This window comes from Ascaphus truei, unplaced genomic scaffold, assembly GCF_040206685.1.
Source record: "Ascaphus truei isolate aAscTru1 unplaced genomic scaffold, aAscTru1.hap1 HAP1_SCAFFOLD_687, whole genome shotgun sequence".
In the NCBI taxonomy this organism is placed as follows: domain Eukaryota; kingdom Metazoa; phylum Chordata; class Amphibia; order Anura; family Ascaphidae; genus Ascaphus; species Ascaphus truei.
The window spans coordinates 86,594-104,307 of record NW_027457020.1 but is presented as its reverse complement, the minus strand read 5'-3'; the positions used below and the strand labels follow the sequence as shown (position 1 = coordinate 104,307).

Here is a 17,714-nt window from a genome sequence, read left to right as displayed (position 1 = left end):
ACACTGCTACACACATTAACACACTGATATACACACTCAGATTAACACAGACCCACTCATTAACACTGATATTAACACACTGCTACAGACACACACACACTGATATACACACTCAGATTAACACAGACCCACTCATTAACACACTGCTACAGACCTACACACACACACACACACACAGATTAACAAAGACCCACTCACTAACACCGATATTAACACACTGTATCAGACACACACACTGATACACACAGACACAGAATATGCACTGATACACATAGTCTAAACACACACGTGAATCTACCCCGGTACACACAGCCCCACACATGCTTATATGCAATAAGATAATTGCATGTGGACTGTGCTAATGCAATGTACACACGTACACACGTACACACGTACACACGTACACACGTACACACACAGGTATGTTTCCCTGTGTGTTTCTCACATTGCATCACCTTCCAGTACCTGAGACAGGTGTGTGCGGGGGGAGGGGGGGGTGAGAAATGACCCCCACCTGTGTGTTAATTACCAGTTCTCCCGGTGAGGCCGCCTCCCTGCTGGCAGGCGCTGTGCTCTCTCTTATCTCTGCTGGGCAGTGGGTAACTGCATCAACAACCCTCCGCAGTGAGGAAGAGAGAGGAGGGGGTCCTGCCATGCTGGGCAGTGGGTAACAACCCTCCGCAGTGAGGAAGAGAGAGGAGCGGGTCCTGCCATGCTGGGCAGTGGGTAACAACCCTCCGCAGTGAGGAAGAGAGAGGAGCGGGTCCTGCCATGCTGGGCAGTGGGTAACAACCCTCCGCAGTGAGGAAGAGAGAGGAGCGGGGGTCCTGCCATGCTGGGCAGTGGGTAACAACCCTCCGCAGTGAGGAAGAGAGAGGAGGGGGTCCTGCCATGCTGGGCAGTGGGTAACAACCCTCCGCAGTGAGGAAGAGAGAGGAGCGGGTCCTGCCATGCTGGGTCAGTGGGTAACAACCCTCCGCAGTGAGGAAGAGAGAGGAGCGGGTCCTGCCATGCTGGGCAGTGGGTAACAACCCTCCGCAGTGAGGAAGAGAGAGGAGCGGGTCCTGCCATGCTGGGCAGTGGGTAACAACCCTCCGCAGTGAGGAAGAGAGAGGAGCGGGTCCTGCCATGCTGGGCAGTGGGTAACAACCCTCCGCAGTGAGGAAGAGAGAGGAGCGGGTCCTGCCATGCTGGGCAGTGGGTAACAACCCTCCGCAGTGAGGAAGAGAGAGGAGCGGGTCCTGCCATGCTGGGCAGTGGGTAACAACCCTCCGCAGTGAGGAAGAGAGAGGAGCGGGTCCTGCCATGCTGGGCAGTGGGTAACAACCCTCCGCAGTGAGGAAGAGAGAGGAGCGGGTCCTGCCATGCTGGGCAGTGGGTAACCACCCTCCGCAGTGAGGAAGAGAGGAGGGGGTCCTGCCATGCTGGGCAGTGGGTAACAACCCTCCGCAGTGAGGAAGAGAGGAGGGGGTCCTGCCATGCTGGGCAGTGGGTAACAACCCTCCGCAGTGAGGAAGAGAGAGGAGCGGGTCCTGCCATGCTGGGCAGTGGGTAACAACCCTCCGCAGTGAGGAAGAGAGAGGAGCGGGTCCTGCCATGCTGGGCAGTGGGTAACAACCCTCCGCAGTGAGGAAGAGAGAGGAGCGGGTCCTGCCATGCTGGGCAGTGGGTAACAACCCTCCGCAGTGAGGAAGAGAGAGGAGCGGGTCCTGCCATGCTGGGCAGTGGGTAACCACCCTCCGCAGTGAGGAAGAGAGAGGAGCGGGTCCTGCCATGCTGGGCAGTGGGTAACAACCCTCCGCAGTGAGGAAGAGAGGAGGGGGTCCTGCCATGCTGGGCAGTGGGTAACAACCCTCCGCAGTGAGGAAGAGAGAGGAGCGGGTCCTGCCATGCTGGGCAGTGGGTAACCACCCTCCGCAGTGAGGAAGAGAGAGGAGCGGGTCCTGCCATGCTGGGCAGTGGGTAACAACCCTCCGCAGTGAGGAAGAGAGGAGGGGGTCCTGCCATGCTGGGCAGTGGGTAACCACCCTCCGCAGTGAGGAAGAGAGAGGAGCGGGTCCTGCCATGCTGGGCAGTGGGTAACAACCCTCCGCAGTGAGGAAGAGAGGAGGGGGTCCTGCCATGCTGGGCAGTGGGTAACAACCCTCCGCAGTGAGGAAGAGAGAGGAGGGGGTCCTGCCATGCTGGGCAGTGGGTAACAACCCTCCGCAGTGAGGAAGAGAGGAGGGGGTCCTGCCATGCTGGGCAGTGGGTAACAACCCTCCGCAGTGAGGAAGAGAGAGGAGGGGGTCCTGCCATGCTGGGCAGTGGGTAACAACCCTCCGCAGTGAGGAAGAGAGGAGGGGGTCCTGCCATGCTGGGCAGTGGGTAACAACCCTCCGCAGTGAGGAAGAGAGAGGAGCGGGTCCTGCCATGCTGGGCAGTGGGTAACAACCCTCCGCAGTGAGGAAGAGAGAGGAGCGGGTCCTGCCATGCTGGGCAGTGGGTAACCACCCTCCGCAGTGAGGAAGAGAGAGGAGGGGGTCCTGCCATGCTGGGCAGTGGGTAACAACCCTCCGCAGTGAGGAAGAGAGAGGAGCGGGTCCTGCCATGTTGGGCAGTGGGTAACAACCCTCCGCAGTGAGGAAGAGAGAGGAGCGGGTCCTGCCATGCTGGGCAGTGGGTAACAACCCTCCGCAGTGAGGAAGAGAGAGGAGCGGGTCCTGCCATGCTGGGCAGTGGGTAACAACCCTCCGCAGTGAGGAAGAGAGGAGGGGGTCCTGCCATGCTGGGCAGTGGGTAACAACCCTCCGCAGTGAGGAAGAGAGGAGGGGGTCCTGCCATGCTGGGCAGTGGGTAACAACCCTCCGCAGTGAGGAAGAGAGAGGAGCGGGTCCTGCCATGCTGGGCAGTGGGTAACAACCCTCCGCAGTGAGGAAGAGAGGAGCGGGTCCTGCCATGCTGGGCAGTGGGTAACAACCCTCCGCAGTGAGGAAGAGAGGAGCGGGTCCTGCCACGCTGGGCAGTGGGTAACAACCCTCCGCAGTGAGGAAGAGAGGAGGGGGTCCTGCCATGCTGGGCAGTGGGTAACAACCCTCCGCAGTGAGGAAGAGAGGAGGGGGTCCTGCCATGCTGGGCAGTGGGTAACAACCCTCCGCAGTGAGGAAGAGAGAGGAGCGGGTCCTGCCATGCTGGGCAGTGGGTAACAACCCTCCGCAGTGAGGAAGAGAGAGGAGCGGGTCCTGCCATGCTGGGCAGTGGGTAACAACCCTCCGCAGTGAGGAAGAGAGAGGAGCGGGTCCTGCCATGCTGGGCAGTGGGTAACAACCCTCCGCAGTGAGGAAGAGAGAGGAGCGGGTCCTGCCATGCTGGGCAGTGGGTAACAACCCTCCGCAGTGAGGAAGAGAGAGGAGCGGGTCCTGCCATGCTGGGCAGTGGGTAACAACCCTCCGCAGTGAGGAAGAGAGAGGAGCGGGTCCTGCCATGCTGGGCAGTGGGTAACAACCCTCCGCAGTTAGGAAGAGAGAGGAGCGGGTCCTGCCATGCTGGGCAGTGGGTAACAACCCTCCGCAGTGAGGAAGAGAGGAGGGGGTCCTGCCATGCTGGGCAGTGGGTAACAACCCTCCGCAGTGAGGAAGAGAGGAGGGGGTCCTGCCATGCTGGGCAGTGGGTAACAACCCTCCGCAGTGAGGAAGAGAGAGGAGCGGGTCCTGCCATGCTGGGCAGTGGGTAACAACCCTCCGCAGTGAGGAAGAGAGAGGAGGGGGTCCTGCCATGCTGGGCAGTGGGTAACCACCCTCCGCAGTGAGGAAGAGAGAGGAGCGGGTCCTGCCATGCTGGGCAGTGGGTAACCACCCTCCGCAGTGAGGAAGAGAGAGGAGCGGGTCCTGCCATGCTGGGCAGTGGGAAACAACCCTCCGCAGTGAGGAAGAGAGAGGAGGGGTCCTGCCATGCTGGGCAGTGGGTAACAACCCTCCGCAGTGAGGAAGAGAGGAGGGGGTCCTGCCATGCTGGGCAGTGGGTAACAACCCTCCGCAGTGAGGAAGAGAGAGGAGGGGGTCCTGCCATGCTGGGCAGTGGGTAACCACCCTCCGCAGTGAGGAAGAGAGGAGGGGGTCCTGCCATGCTGGGCAGTGGGTAACAACCCTCCGCAGTGAGGAAGAGAGAGGAGGGGGTCCTGCCATGCTGGGCAGTGGGTAACAACCCTCCGCAGTGAGGAAGAGAGAGGAGGGGGTCCTGCCATGCTGGGCAGTGGGTAACCACCCTCCGCAGTGAGGAAGAGAGGAGGGGGTCCTGCCATGCTGGGCAGTGGGTAACAACCCTCCGCAGTGAGGAAGAGAGAGGAGGGGGTCCTGCCATGCTGGGTCAGACCTGGAGCATTACGGGATCCAGCCATGCGCAATCTAACCTGAAATGTGGCCCCTGGGAGACGCGTGTTAATTAGGCGTGACTGTGCCCCGAAAACAGCCTTTACGTTGCTATCATTTGGGAAAATCTCATCTATCCGCCAGCTGGGGTGTCTCATCGTCCGTTTACGTGTGCCACATGTTCAAGGCACACACACACACGAAGAAGAGACTTATGAGGCCTGGGCAAGGACAAGTGCGCCTGTATCTATGAACGACTCCCAGCGACAGTGATCCTTCTCTTCAGTATGAACAGGACAGGCCCGCAGGAGGCACATGTGTCTGGTCTGGGATGTGACAGCCCGGGCATCTTGTTAGCCGCTGGATTTATCTGATTAACCTTTTGCAATTCTTGGAGAGAGGTTCTGCGAAGAGACGCTGCAGGTATATATATATATACTAGCTGAGAGACCCGGCGTTGCCCGTATATATATATATATATATATATGTGTATATATAGATATATATACTGTATATATAGATTTTGTTATATTTTCTTAAATCCTTCACCCAGGAGGAGATGCCGCCGGACATGGCGAAACACTTACACAGGCGCCCCCGCGCTCTCCCCCCATGTCAATCCGCGGCGTTGTTGTGGGGGAGAGAGCGCGGGGGCGCCTCTGTAACCGCGAGTCTCGGCGCAGTGGCACCGCGCCATCCCGCCAGGCGCATACATATGAACGCATTACGAATTGTTTGATACTACCGGCAGTTTGTCGTTTCCGACCAAGAAAAATTGGCGGACAATTTTGTCGCCTTTTTTATGGCGGGCAAGAGTAGCGCACGCGTCATTTGGGGGCGTGCACCAATGGCCGCGTGCAACTCTTACTGCAATGCCACCCTCTGGAGCCACATTTATCTCAGTAAATACTAATATACATCGCCGCGCCACGACGCGGGAGTTTGTCGCCGCGTGTCTTTTAGCCGACGCGCGTGTGCGCATGCTAAGCGTCTCCGGGGAGCAAGCGGTTATTTTTCCTCCTGTTGCGCTTTCTGTGTAAGGCTGCCATTTAGAGTGTTAGCTCTGCGGGACAGCTTTCTGTGTAAAGCTGCCATTTAGAGTGTTAGCTCTGCGGGACAGCTTTCTGTGTAAAGCTGCCATTTAGAGTGTTAGCTCTGCGGGACAGAGCTTTCCCCCCCCCGTGCGCGCGTGATACAATAACTGTATTCTAATGCCCATTTTTACACGTCGCCGCACACGTTAGTGTAAGTAAGACAAGATGCCCCTGACGACACAGTGTTGCCCCCCCAGGAGAGCGGCGCTGGCGATGAGGATACTGCAGGGTGTAGAAGGGGTTATTCATCTTCTGGGTGTGTGTGGATGTGATGCCAGCATTATCCTCAGGCGGTGTGTGTGTGTGTGTGTGCGCGCGCGTGTGCGTGTGCGTGTGTGCGCCTGGACTCCTGCTTGTCGATGAAGACGAGGGAATGGATTGAGGCTCTCGCTGGCTACACCGCGTATCATTTCTCAGCGACACTATTGCAGCGGGAAGGATTGAAGTTGCGTCCCCTTGCTTTCGCCTCTGTGATGGCTTTCTCCTGACTCTCTCTCTCTCGCTCGCGCGCGCTCGGCGCTGCCTCTGTCTCATGGGCCGTCGGGGGTCTTGGTCGCTCATGAAGATTTATGAAACTGCAGCAATAAACTGGGTTGAAGGATCCTTTTTATGATAATTCCTCTCGGTTGTTTTTTACGGATGGAGCGGCAAATCGCGGCGGGCACTTCTGCGCAGCTCACCGCCTCTGCCGCCGCCTCCTCCTCCCGGCACCCGCGTCTGATGGATTCCGCCAGGTGATTCTTTTAACATTTGGGAGGAACCAGCCGGGCTGAGTGTGTGTGTGTGTGTGTGTGTGTGTGTGTGTGTAAAGCGAAGCGTGCACACCGGTAATCTCTGCACGGCGAGATGTGCCCGGCGGCAAAACGTGTTCTGCGAGAAAAGCCGCCATTGCGTGGCAGGGGCGAGAGGGGAATGTAAGCGTGTTACACGTAGGGGAATCACAGCCATGTGCGCTCCGTCCTGTGCAGGTAAGGAACGCGCAGCGCGTGGGGGGTAAGTTGGCGACTCTGTGGCCTGCCTAACCTCCGGTCACATGAACCAGGCCTCTTGTCACCCGCTGTCTGCCGCTTTTAACAGGACAGGCTCACGCAAGCAGGCGCCGGGGTCAACGTTACAGTGAAAATATCACGCGTGTCCTGTCCGGGGGGGGGGGGGGGGGAGGGGGGTTGTTTTTATCACGTCCGCAGTGGCCGTTTTTTTACGGCCGACGGTCCCTATTGGCTGAGGGCGCGGACACGTGGGAATATAGAGAATAAGGCCCGGCGGGCAGGCGTCAGCTTTATTGGGTCAGGTCTGAGCTCGTACATTATGGGGGGAATGAGGAGGGGGGCTGCAACGTGCCCGTGTTACAGTTGGGGGGGGGGGGGGGCTGCAACGTGCCCGTGTTACAGTTGGGGGGGGGGGGGGGTTGCAACGTGCCCGTGTTACAGTTGGGGGGGGGTGTTGCAACGTGCCAGTGTTACAGTTGGGGGGGGGGTTGCAACGTGCCAGTGTTACAGTTGGGGCGGGGGGGTTGTAACATGCCAGTGTTACAGTTGGGGGGGGGGGTTGCAACGCGCCCGTGTTACAGTTGGGGGGGGGGGGGGGGGTTGCAACGTGCCAGTGTTACAGTTGGGGGGGGGTTGCAACATGCCAGTGTTACAGTTGGGGGGGGGGTTGCTGTGTGCCAGTGTTACAGTTGGGGGGGGCTGCAACGTGCCCGTGTTACAGTTGGGGGGGGGGGCTACAATATGCCAGTGTTACAGTTGGGGGGGGGGTTGCAACATGCCAGTGTTACAGTTGGGGGGGGGGGTTGCAACGTGCCCGTGTTACAGTTGGGGGGGGGGGTTGCAACATGCCATTGTTACAGTTGGGGGGGGCTGCAACGTGCCAGTGTTACAGTTGGGGGGGGGGGGGGGTTGCAACGTGCCCGTGTTACAGTTGGGGGGGGGGGTTGCAACATGCCAGTGTTACAGTTGGGGGGGGGCTGCAACATGCCAGTGTTACAGTTGGGGGGGGGGGGGGGGTTGCAACGTGCCAGTGTTACAGTTGGAGGGGGGGTTGCAACATGCCAGTGTTACAGTTGGGGGGGGGGGGGGGTTGCAACGTGCCAGTGTTACAGTTGGGGGGGGTTGCAACGTGCCAGTGTTACAGTTGGGGGGGGGGGGGGCTGCAACGTGCCCTTGTTACAGTTGGGGGGGGGGGGTTGCAACATGCCAGTGTTACAGTTGGGGGGGTTGCAACATACCAGTGTTACAGTTGGGGGGGGGTTGCAACATGCCAGTGTTACAGTTGGGGGGGGGTTGCAACATGCCAGTGTTACAGTTGGGGGGGGGTTGCAACATGCCAGTGTTACAGTTGGGGGGGGGCTGCAACGTGCCAGTGTTACAGTTGGGGGGGGGGGGTTGCAACATGCCAGTGTTACAGTTGGGGGGGGGGGGCTGCAACGTGCCAGTGTTACAGTTGGGGGGGGGGGGGGGGCTGCAACATGCCAGTGTTACGGTTGGGGGGGGGTTGCAACATGCCAGTGTTACAGTTGGGGGGGGGCTGCAACGTGCCAGTGTTACAGTTGGGGGGGGGTTGCAACATGCCAGTGTTACAGTTGGGGGGGGGGGGTTGCAACATGCCAGTGTTACAGTTGGGGGGGTTGCAACATGCCAGTGTTACGGTTGGGGGGGGGGGGTTGCAGCGTGCCCGTGTTACAGTTGGGGGGGGGGTTGCAACATGCCAGTGTTACAATTGGGGGGGGGGGGTTGCTGTGTGCCAGTGTTACAGTTGGGGGGGGGCTGCAACGTGCCCGTGTTACAGTTGGGGGGGGGGTTGCAACGTGCCAGTGTTACAGTTGGGGGGGGGGGGGTTTGCAACATGCCAGTGTTACAGTTGGGGGGGGGGGTTGCAACGTGCCAGTGTTACAGTTGGGGGGGGGGGGCTGCAACGTGCCCGTGTTACAGTTGGGGGGGGGGTTGCAACGTGCCCGTGTTACAGTTGGGGGGGGGGGGTTGCAACATACCAGTGTTACAGTTGGGGGGGGGGGGGTTGCAACATGCCAGTGTTACAGTTGGGGGGGGGTTGCAACATGCCAGTGTTACAGTTGGGGGGGGTTGCAACGTGCCAGTGTTACAGTTGGGGGGGGTTTGCAACATGCCAGTGTTACAGTTGGGGGGGGGGGGTTGCAGCGTGCCAGTGTTACAGTTGGGGGGGGGGGGGTTGCAACGCGCCAGTGTTACAGTTGGGGGGGCTGAGAGGGGGGGGGTTGCAACATGCCACTTTTCCAGTTGGGGGGGCTGAGGTGGGGGGGGGGGTTACAGCGTGCCAGTGTTCAGTTGGGGGGGCTGAGAGGGGGGGTTGCAGTGTGCCAGTGTTCCAGTTGGGGGGGGCTGAGAGGGGGGGGTTGCAGTGTGCCAGTGTTCCAGTTGGGGGGGCTGAGAGGGGGGGTTGCCGTGTGCCAGTGTTCCAGTTGGGGGGGCTGAGAGGGGGGAGGGCCGGCAGGGTGGGTGACGGTGGGGCCAACAGGGTGGGGTGACGGGGGGCCGGCTGGGTGGGTGACGGGGGGGCCGGCTGGGTGGGTGACGGGGGGGGCCGGCTGGGTGGGTGACGGGGGGGCCGGCAGGGCGGGTGACCGGGGCCGGCTGGGTGGGAGACGGGGGGCTGGCAGGGTGGGTGACGGGGGGCCGGCTGGGTGGGTGACGGGGGGGCCGGCTGGGTGGGTGACGGGGGGCCGGCTGGGTGGGAGACGGGGGGGCCGACAGGGTGGGTGACGGGGGGCCGGCTGGGTGGGTGACGGGGGGCCGGCTGGGTGGTTGACGGGGGGCCGGCTTGGTGGGTGACGGGTGGGAGACGGGGGGCCGGCTTGGTGGGTGACGGGTGGGTGACGGGGGGGCCGGCTGGGTGGGTGATGGGGGGTCTCGGGGGTCTGCTCTGTCGCCCTACTCTCTGCTTCTTTGATAATCTGCGGCATTACTATTGTTTTGCCCAAGTGCCTCGTTTCTAAACCAGCATTGGTTAATTGGTGCCAAAGAGGTTACATGGGTGAGTGCTTTTGTCACAGTAATGGCCACTGTGTGCTGGGTTTTCACACCGATGCCGGGCCCCTAACTGCTCCCCCAGCCTGCGCCGTCCGTCCGGGGAACAGCTGCTAATTACCGAGCCTGGCGGGGCGCTAATTACCCTCACCCTCCCTGCCCGCCCGCCCGGGAAGAGCGGCTGCAGGATGCAGCGTCGGAAGAATTTCTCTGCGTTTAACAATCCGGAGAGGCCTCGGCGGGCTCGTTTCGCCGCGCCCGCGCGTGTAATCAGCCGCCGGGAGCTGCATGCTGATGAGATCCGAGCTCCTGGCTGGATTTCTCTGCTCTGCTGCAGCGCGCCACGTACTGCTACAGCGCGCCACGTACTGCTACAGCGTGCCACGTACTGCTACAGCGCGCCACGTACTGCTACAGCGTGCCACGTACTCCTATAGCGTGCCACGTACTGCTACAGCGCGCCACGTACTGCTACAGCGTGCCACGTACTGCTATAGCGTGCCACGTACTGCTACAGCGCGCCACGTACTACTACAGCGCACCACATACTGCTACAGCGTGCCACGTACTGCTACAACGTGCCACGCACTGCTACAACGTGCCACACACACCACCACATGCCATGTACTGCTACAGCGTGCCACGCACTGCTACAACGTGCCACGCACTGCTACAACGTGCCACACACACTACCACATGCCACGTACTTCTACAGCGCGCCACATACTGCTACAGCGTGACACGCAGTGCTAGAGCGTGCCACGTACTTCTACAGCGTGCCACGTACTGCTACAGCGTGCCATGAACTACTACAGCGTGCCACGTACTGCTACAGCGTGACATGCACTACTACAGCGTGCCACGTACTGCTACAGCGTGCCATGTACTACTACAGCGTGCCACGTACTGCTACAGCGTGCCATGTACTACTACAGCGTGCCACGTACTGCTACAGCGTGACATGCACTACTACAGCGTGACATGCACTACTACAGCGTGCCATGTACTACTACAGTGTGCCACGTACTGCTACAGCGTGCCATGTACTACTACAGCGTGCCATGTACTACTACAGCGTGCCACGTACTGCTACAGCGTGACATGCAGTGCTAGAGCGTGCCACGTACTGCTACAGCGTGACACGTACTGCTACAGCGTGACATGCACTGCTACAGCGTGCCACGTACTGCTACAGCATGACGGAACGCTATAGTGTAACACAGACCCCCACAGTGTAACACAGACCCCCACAGTGTAACGCAGACCCCCACAGTGTAACACAGACCCCCACAGTGTAACACAGACCCCCACAGTGTAACACAGACCCCCACAGCGTAACGCAGACCCCCACAGCGTAACGCAGACCCCCACAGCGCAGCCGGTTACTCTATGGGCAGGAAAACCCCAATACTAAAGACTCAATTAGAGGAAAACGAGGATCACTTTACTGCAAGGTGAACTCTCCGTCTCTGTCCCTGCAGGAGATATCCGTCTCTGTCCCCTGCAGGAGATATCCGTCTCTGTCCCTGCAGGAGATATCCGTCTCTGTCCCTGCAGGAGATATCCGTCTCCGTCCCTGCAGGAGATATCCGTCTCCGTCCCTGCAGGAGATATCCGTCTCCGTCCCTGCAGGAGATATCCGTCTCCGTCCCTGCAGGAGATATCCGTCTCTGTCCCTGCAGGAGATATCCGTCTCTGTCCCTGCAGGAGATATCCGTCTCCGTCCCTGCAGGAGATATCCGTCTCTGTCCCTGCAGGAGATATCCGTCTAAGTCCCTGCAGGAGATATCCGTCTCCGTCCCTGCAGGAGATCTCCGTCTCCGTCCCTGCAGGAGATATCCGTCTCTGTCCCTGCAGGAGATATCCGTCTCTGTCCCTGCAGGAGATATCCGTCTCTGTCCCTGCAGGAACTCTCCGTCTCTGTCCCTGCAGGAGATATCCGTCTCTGTCCCTGCAGGAGATATCCGTCTCTGTCCCTGCAGGAGATCTCCGTCTCTGTCCCTGCAGGAGATATCCGTCTCTGTCCCTGCAGGAGATATCCGTCTCCGTCCCTGCAGGAGATATCCGTCTCCGTCCCTGCTAGGAGATATCCGTCTCCGTCCCTGCAGGAGATATCCGTCTCCGTCCCTGCAGGAGATATCCGTCTCTGTCCCTGCAGGAGATATCCGTCTCTGTCCCTGCAGGAGATATCCGTCTCTGTCCCTGCAGGAGATATCCGTCTCCGTCCCTGCAGGAGATCTCCGTCTCCGTCCCTGCAGGAGATATCCGTCTCCGTCCCTGCAGGAGATCTCCGTCTCTGTCCCTGCAGGAGATATCCGTCTCTGTCCCTGCAGGAGATATCCGTCTCTGTCCCTGCAGGAGATATCCGTCTCCGTCCCTGCAGGAGATATCCGTCTCTGTCCCTGCAGGAGATATCCGTCTCTGTCCCTGCAGGGAGATATCCGTCCCTGTCCCTGCAGGAGATATCCGTCTCTGTCCCTGCAGGAGATATCCGTCTCTGTCCCTGCAGGAGATATCCGTAATAATAAGGCCCAGGAAATACACATCTAATAAATACTCCGCTAATAATAATTATACCCAGGAAATACACATCTAATAAATACTCCGCTAATAATAATTATACCCCAGGAAATACACATCTAATAAATACTCCGCTAATAATAATAATAAGGTCCAGGAAATACACATCTAATAAATACTCCGCTAATAATAATAATAATAATGCCCAGGAAATACACATCTAATAAATACTCCGCTTATAATAATAATACCCAGGAAATACACATCTAATAAATACTCCGCTAATAATAATAATACCCAGGAAATACACATCTAATAAATACTCCGCTAATAATAATTATACCCAGGAAATACACATCTAATAAATACTCCGCTAATAATAATAATAAGGTCCAGGAAATACACATCTAATAAATACTCCGCTAATAATAATAATAATAATGCCCAGGAAATACACATCTAATAAATACTCCGCTAATAATAATAATACCCAGGAAATACACATCTAATAAATACTCCGCTAATAATAATAATACCCAGGAAATACACATCTAATAAATACTCCGCTAATAATAATAATACCCAGGAAATACACATCTAATAAATACTCTGCTAATAATAATAATAATGCCCAGGAAATACACATCTAATAAATACTCCGCTAATAATAATAATATAATGCCCAGGAAATACACATCTAATAAATACTCCGCTAATAATAATAATAAGGCCCAGAAAAAACACATCTAATAAATACTCCGCTAATAATAATAATAAGGCCCAGGAAATACACATCTAATAAATACTCCGCTAATAATAATAATACCCAGGAAATACACATCTAATAAATACTCCGCTAATAATAATAATAATAATGCCCAGGAAATACACATCTAATAAATACTCCGCTAATAATAATAATAAGGCCCAGAAAAAACACATCTAATAAATACTCCGCTAATAATAATAATAAGGCCCAGGGAAAAAATACACATCTAATAAATACTCCGCTAATAATAATAATACCCAGGAAAAACACATCTAATAATAATAATAAGGCCCAGGAAAAACACATCTAATAAATACGAAGAAGGAGAAGAATTATTATTATTTATAGACTGGTGGAAATAGTACCCAAAAAAACAAACCATCCTACGCGTTTCACGCTAAACGCGCATCGTCAAGGAATGATATACAGATCTTCACCGCCAACGCTTTATACTCTGGCACAATCAAGGTTAATTAAAACGCCGGGTGTATCCAGTCAGCCACCGGTCAGTGAATCAAGATATTCTACAAACCAATCTCCTGGTCACAATATAATGAAACCAGACTGATGTGTAACTCTCGGGAAGCGGGAGGATAAACCCAGACACGGGACAGGGGAATTACAAATATAAATCATATTTAGCCAGAGCCGTCAGAAATATACAGAGCATACATCGGAAGGGAAACAGCTGCCTCATTGTATCCCGCATGTCTCTGATGTAATGTGGCACTCTCCCCCGCCCCCCAGCCCCCCCCCAGTAAGTGATCAGTAAAACATAAGGGAATCGCACCCCTCTCCCCCCCCCAGGCGAGGTCTGTGTTTAGCGAGGATAAGGAGTTCACTTCTGCAGCAAAATAATTATACCGGGTTTTATCGCGTCAAAAAATACCACTGATTACAGCGTTCTTTTTAAATTATTGTTATATTATATTATTAGATTGTAAGCTCCTCGGAGCAGGGACTCTTCCTAAATGTTACGTTTGTCTGAAGCGCTTTTCCCATGACCTGTTATTTAGATTATTCATTATTTATGTGATATGTGTTACTGCTGCGAAGCGCTGTGTACATTAATGGCGCTATACAGATAAAGACGCACAATACCGTACAAGGTGATATGGGACAGAGTTTTAACCTCTCACCCAAAGAGACAATCCTACAGTAGCAGTAACACCTTGAGGGCTAACATGACTAAGAATGCCTTGAGGCACTGCAGGAGTTATACTATACATGGGTTTGTGCTGAATATCTTTACGGGTCAGCGCTTTTACATAGTGTAAATAAGACATCGCACAGTGGAAATATAATTACACCGCGGGGATGAGGGCGTGGAATCTAAATATCACAGGAAGGGAAACGCTCGCCCACAGAGCTGACTATCTAAGCGTTGTGCTGGGAGACAACCAGTACATTGTATAATAGATCTATGAGGGGGAATTAGGGCATCTCAAGAGGGGGGGGGGGGGAGTGTTTGTGCTTTTCCGATCATTGAAATTCAGCGTAAAAGTACGAGAGAGAGCGTTTACCAGACAGCGAGGAGAAGAGGGTATCCAGTGTACGCCTCTGTATGTAGGACTTGCTTGAATTAAACGCATACATTATAGTTATGTTATGTATAGCGCTGACAGCGGGCCACAGAGCTGTACATATAACTTTTCCCAGTTCCTAAGAGCTGACACTCTTAATATTTGGTGCAGAGGATGCAAGAGAGCTACAGTGACTTTTTGCTCCAGGTCACCTATAGATCTGATGACGTTTGGGATCGGAACAGGTGACACTTCCTTCCAAGGCAGCGACACGAGTCCCTTGTAATCCTAAATCTTTTACCAGGCGGGGAGATGTCTGATACGTGTGGGGGGGGGGGGGGGAGGGGGGGTGATCATTAGTGTTCCTAGTCATTACTGCAAAGTTAGTGTTCCTAGTCATTACTGCAAAGTGACGCCAGTGATTACACCCAGCCTGGGGGGGGGGGAGGGGGAAAGCATGGCAAAGCAAAGCTAGAATAACATTCATAACCAGCTTTCCTAGAGAGATTGCGTGAGGCAGTTGAATTGAGGCAGTTGAATAATTAAAAGTCAAGATGAATCCTCTTATTTATTTATTTTTGTGTGTTTTGCAATGAATAATGAACCAAGGTTAAACAGGAATCGGGAGCGTGCGGAAAAGTTTCGGCAATGTCTGATCCCCGGGGCGGAGGACGCCTGTTATTCCGTGACAGCTGCAGGGAGACTGTGCGTTTTCTTCTGAACGAACGCAGTGTCCGTGTGACTGCGCGCGCTTCCTCTTCTGTGATCCGCGCGAGAGTATATAAATACACTTCAAGGGAGGACTGCGGCTTACACTCGCATACAATAACGCGGTTATCGGCGGACGCAACGATCTAAACGCCTTCGTGAAACCGTCGCGAGCAGAGATTCGCCTCCTTTTCCTTTCCGCGCGAATCGAGCACAAATTCCTTTTTTATCTTCGCGGTCTCCGGCGGAATCGGGAAAAATTCGGTCGTGAGCATCTCGCCCACGACCCAAGACACGCGTCCGCCAGTGAGATCGCTCGCCGCGGCATCTCCGCCGCTGGGCACCCATCCGCCGGCTGTTCCGCCAGTAAGGTGACGTAATTTAAGGGGGTTTCAGTGGTTAGGGTAAGGGGTTATGGATAGGTGATTAGGGTAAGGGGTTAAGGTTTTTTGTAGTAGGGGATTAGGGTAAAGGTTACATTTATTAGGGTAGGAGATTAGCGTTAATATTAGGGGTTTTTTTTAGGGTAAGGGGTTATTTTAGGGGTTTACCTTGGTGACGAAACGGCCGGCGAGGAGATCCCATCAATGTCTTCACGTCTTACTTTGTTCGCCATCATTACAACTCTCTGGTTCTGCCCCATCTCCCGCTAATTCCCCCCAAACGAACGCCCGGTAAGGGACCCGATCCAGAACTTGTTATCCGCTGGCGTGAAATCGCTGACGCGCGCCTCTGCCAGGCGGAATAATTCCAGCATCTGCTGCAGGAATGGGTGTATTTGCCATCAATCTTCCCCGTACTTGGTACCCAGACCACAGGTTACCCCACAGCACAGCATGATGCTGCCGTGTACCTCACACAGGAAACCCATGGCAGTGAATGGGTTAATAGCCCCTGCCGCCGCTGCGCTTGCATAGTAAGCACGGAAAGATTGCGCTGGAAGTTCTTGCCGCCCATTTGCGCGCCGGTCGGGGTAATCGGCTCCACCCCTCGCAAATATTTCCCCCTCCCCCCCCGGGTCGTTTATTGTTTAAAAATGTGAGTTTATGCCGGACGTTTTCTTCGAGGCCGCGTCCATAGCCCGCGCGCACGCGCGTGACGTCACGTGCAACGCAAAAACAAAAGGCCGTACTGTACCGCCAACGAGGAAGGCCATAGAACGCCCCCCGACTCACGGGAAGACAGAATAATTCGATTTCGACGCGCGACGGCCGGGCTCACGTGATCGGTTCAGCCAATGAGGGCGAGCCGCTCGTGTGACGTCGTGGGCACGCCTCCGACGCGTCTCCCCATCCCCCATAGAAACCCTGCTTATCCCCATGGCAGTGGTCACCAATGGGTCCCACCCTCCAGCCGAGATAGAACATGACTCTCTACCTGTGGTCGGACCCCTAAATATCCCCTCCTTTCCTCCCCCCCCCCCCCCCAGGTAGCCTCTCTCTGTCGAGGGGTACAATGGGGTCCGACGCATTAGTCTGAACGCAAACCTGGGAGAGTGAAAGACGGACAGTCCGGCATTTTTTTTTACTCCAGCACGTGGAAACCAATTCCAACGGAATCCACCGATAACGTGTAAAAGAAAACGTGGCCGCCGGAACGTTAATATCGCCCATCGCCTGCGGTACCCCAGAACTATAAATAATAATAATAATAATAGCGTGTTCTTGTTTAGCGCTGCTAGTTTTACGCCGCGCTTTACAGAGACACTTTGCAGACGCAGTCCCTGCCCCGTGGAGCTTACAATCTATGTTTTTTTGGTGCCTGAGGCACGGGGAGATAAAGTGACTTGCCCAAGGTCACAAGGAGCCGACACCGGGAATTAAACCAGGCTCCCCGGCTTCACACTCTCAGTGCGTCAGCGCCTTTACTCGCTGAGCCACTCCCTCTGCGGCGTACGCTCTAGAAGAAATTCTGCAATAAGTCTGTAAGGTTCTTCAATAACCTCTCCCGTGACTTCATGGCGAAGTTATGCGGGTACATGGGGGGGGTTTGGGAGTCGGCCACAATTGGGGCCGGCGGGTGATTTCTTTTAGCGGCACAGAAACTGGTGGCGGCGAACTGGTTTAAAACCAAAACGTCCTCCAACCAGGACACAGCTGGGATCCGTATCGTTCTCCGGCAGTAACAGGGAGGGGGGGGGGGGCAATGCTCGGGGACCCGGAACGTCGGCGGGTAAATAGAAACCATTTCTAGACGCGTTATCGCCTGGCACCTCGGAGGAGACGGCGACGGCCTTTTAAATATTTCCGAATGGGTTATCCGCGGCGGAAAAGGTCACCGGAGAGATTAACGTAGCGGCCAAGGGTTTTCTAGGAATGAATTATCGCTGAGCGGTTATACGAGAGAAAGTGAGGATCTGCGCTCTTATCTTCTTCACCTCGCTCTCCCCCAAGTCTTATTTATTTTATTTACTTGCAATAGTTGGAGTAGTGTTCCCTTTGTAGTGTTCCCTTTGTAGTTGGTGAAAGTTATCAACATGTAACGCCCGGCCGATAAATATAAATAATATAAAGCAGGAATTACTCCGACACACGGGAGAAGAAGCGGACATGTGTTGTTATTCCGTGTTAATGTCCGAGTGATTTCGCTCTGTAAAGAACTATTCTCGGAAATGTGCTTAATAAAGAAATATATTAAAAAAAACTGCCATTAGTACACTTTGCCCCTAGGAGGGACTGACCCCTTAACCATGTCACTGCCATTAGTACACTCTGCCCCTAGGAGGGACTGACCCCTTAACCCTGTCACTGCCA

General features: G+C 55.2%; 1 protein-coding gene across 1 annotated transcript in view; it reads left to right on the top strand.

Moving 5' to 3' along the window:
• The window catches only part of SRCIN1 (SRC kinase signaling inhibitor 1), a gene marked incomplete at its 3' end in the record, with an annotated part of 111,590 nt that overhangs the window by 10,241 nt on the left and 83,635 nt on the right, over positions 1-17,714 (top strand). The window lies entirely within an intron of this gene.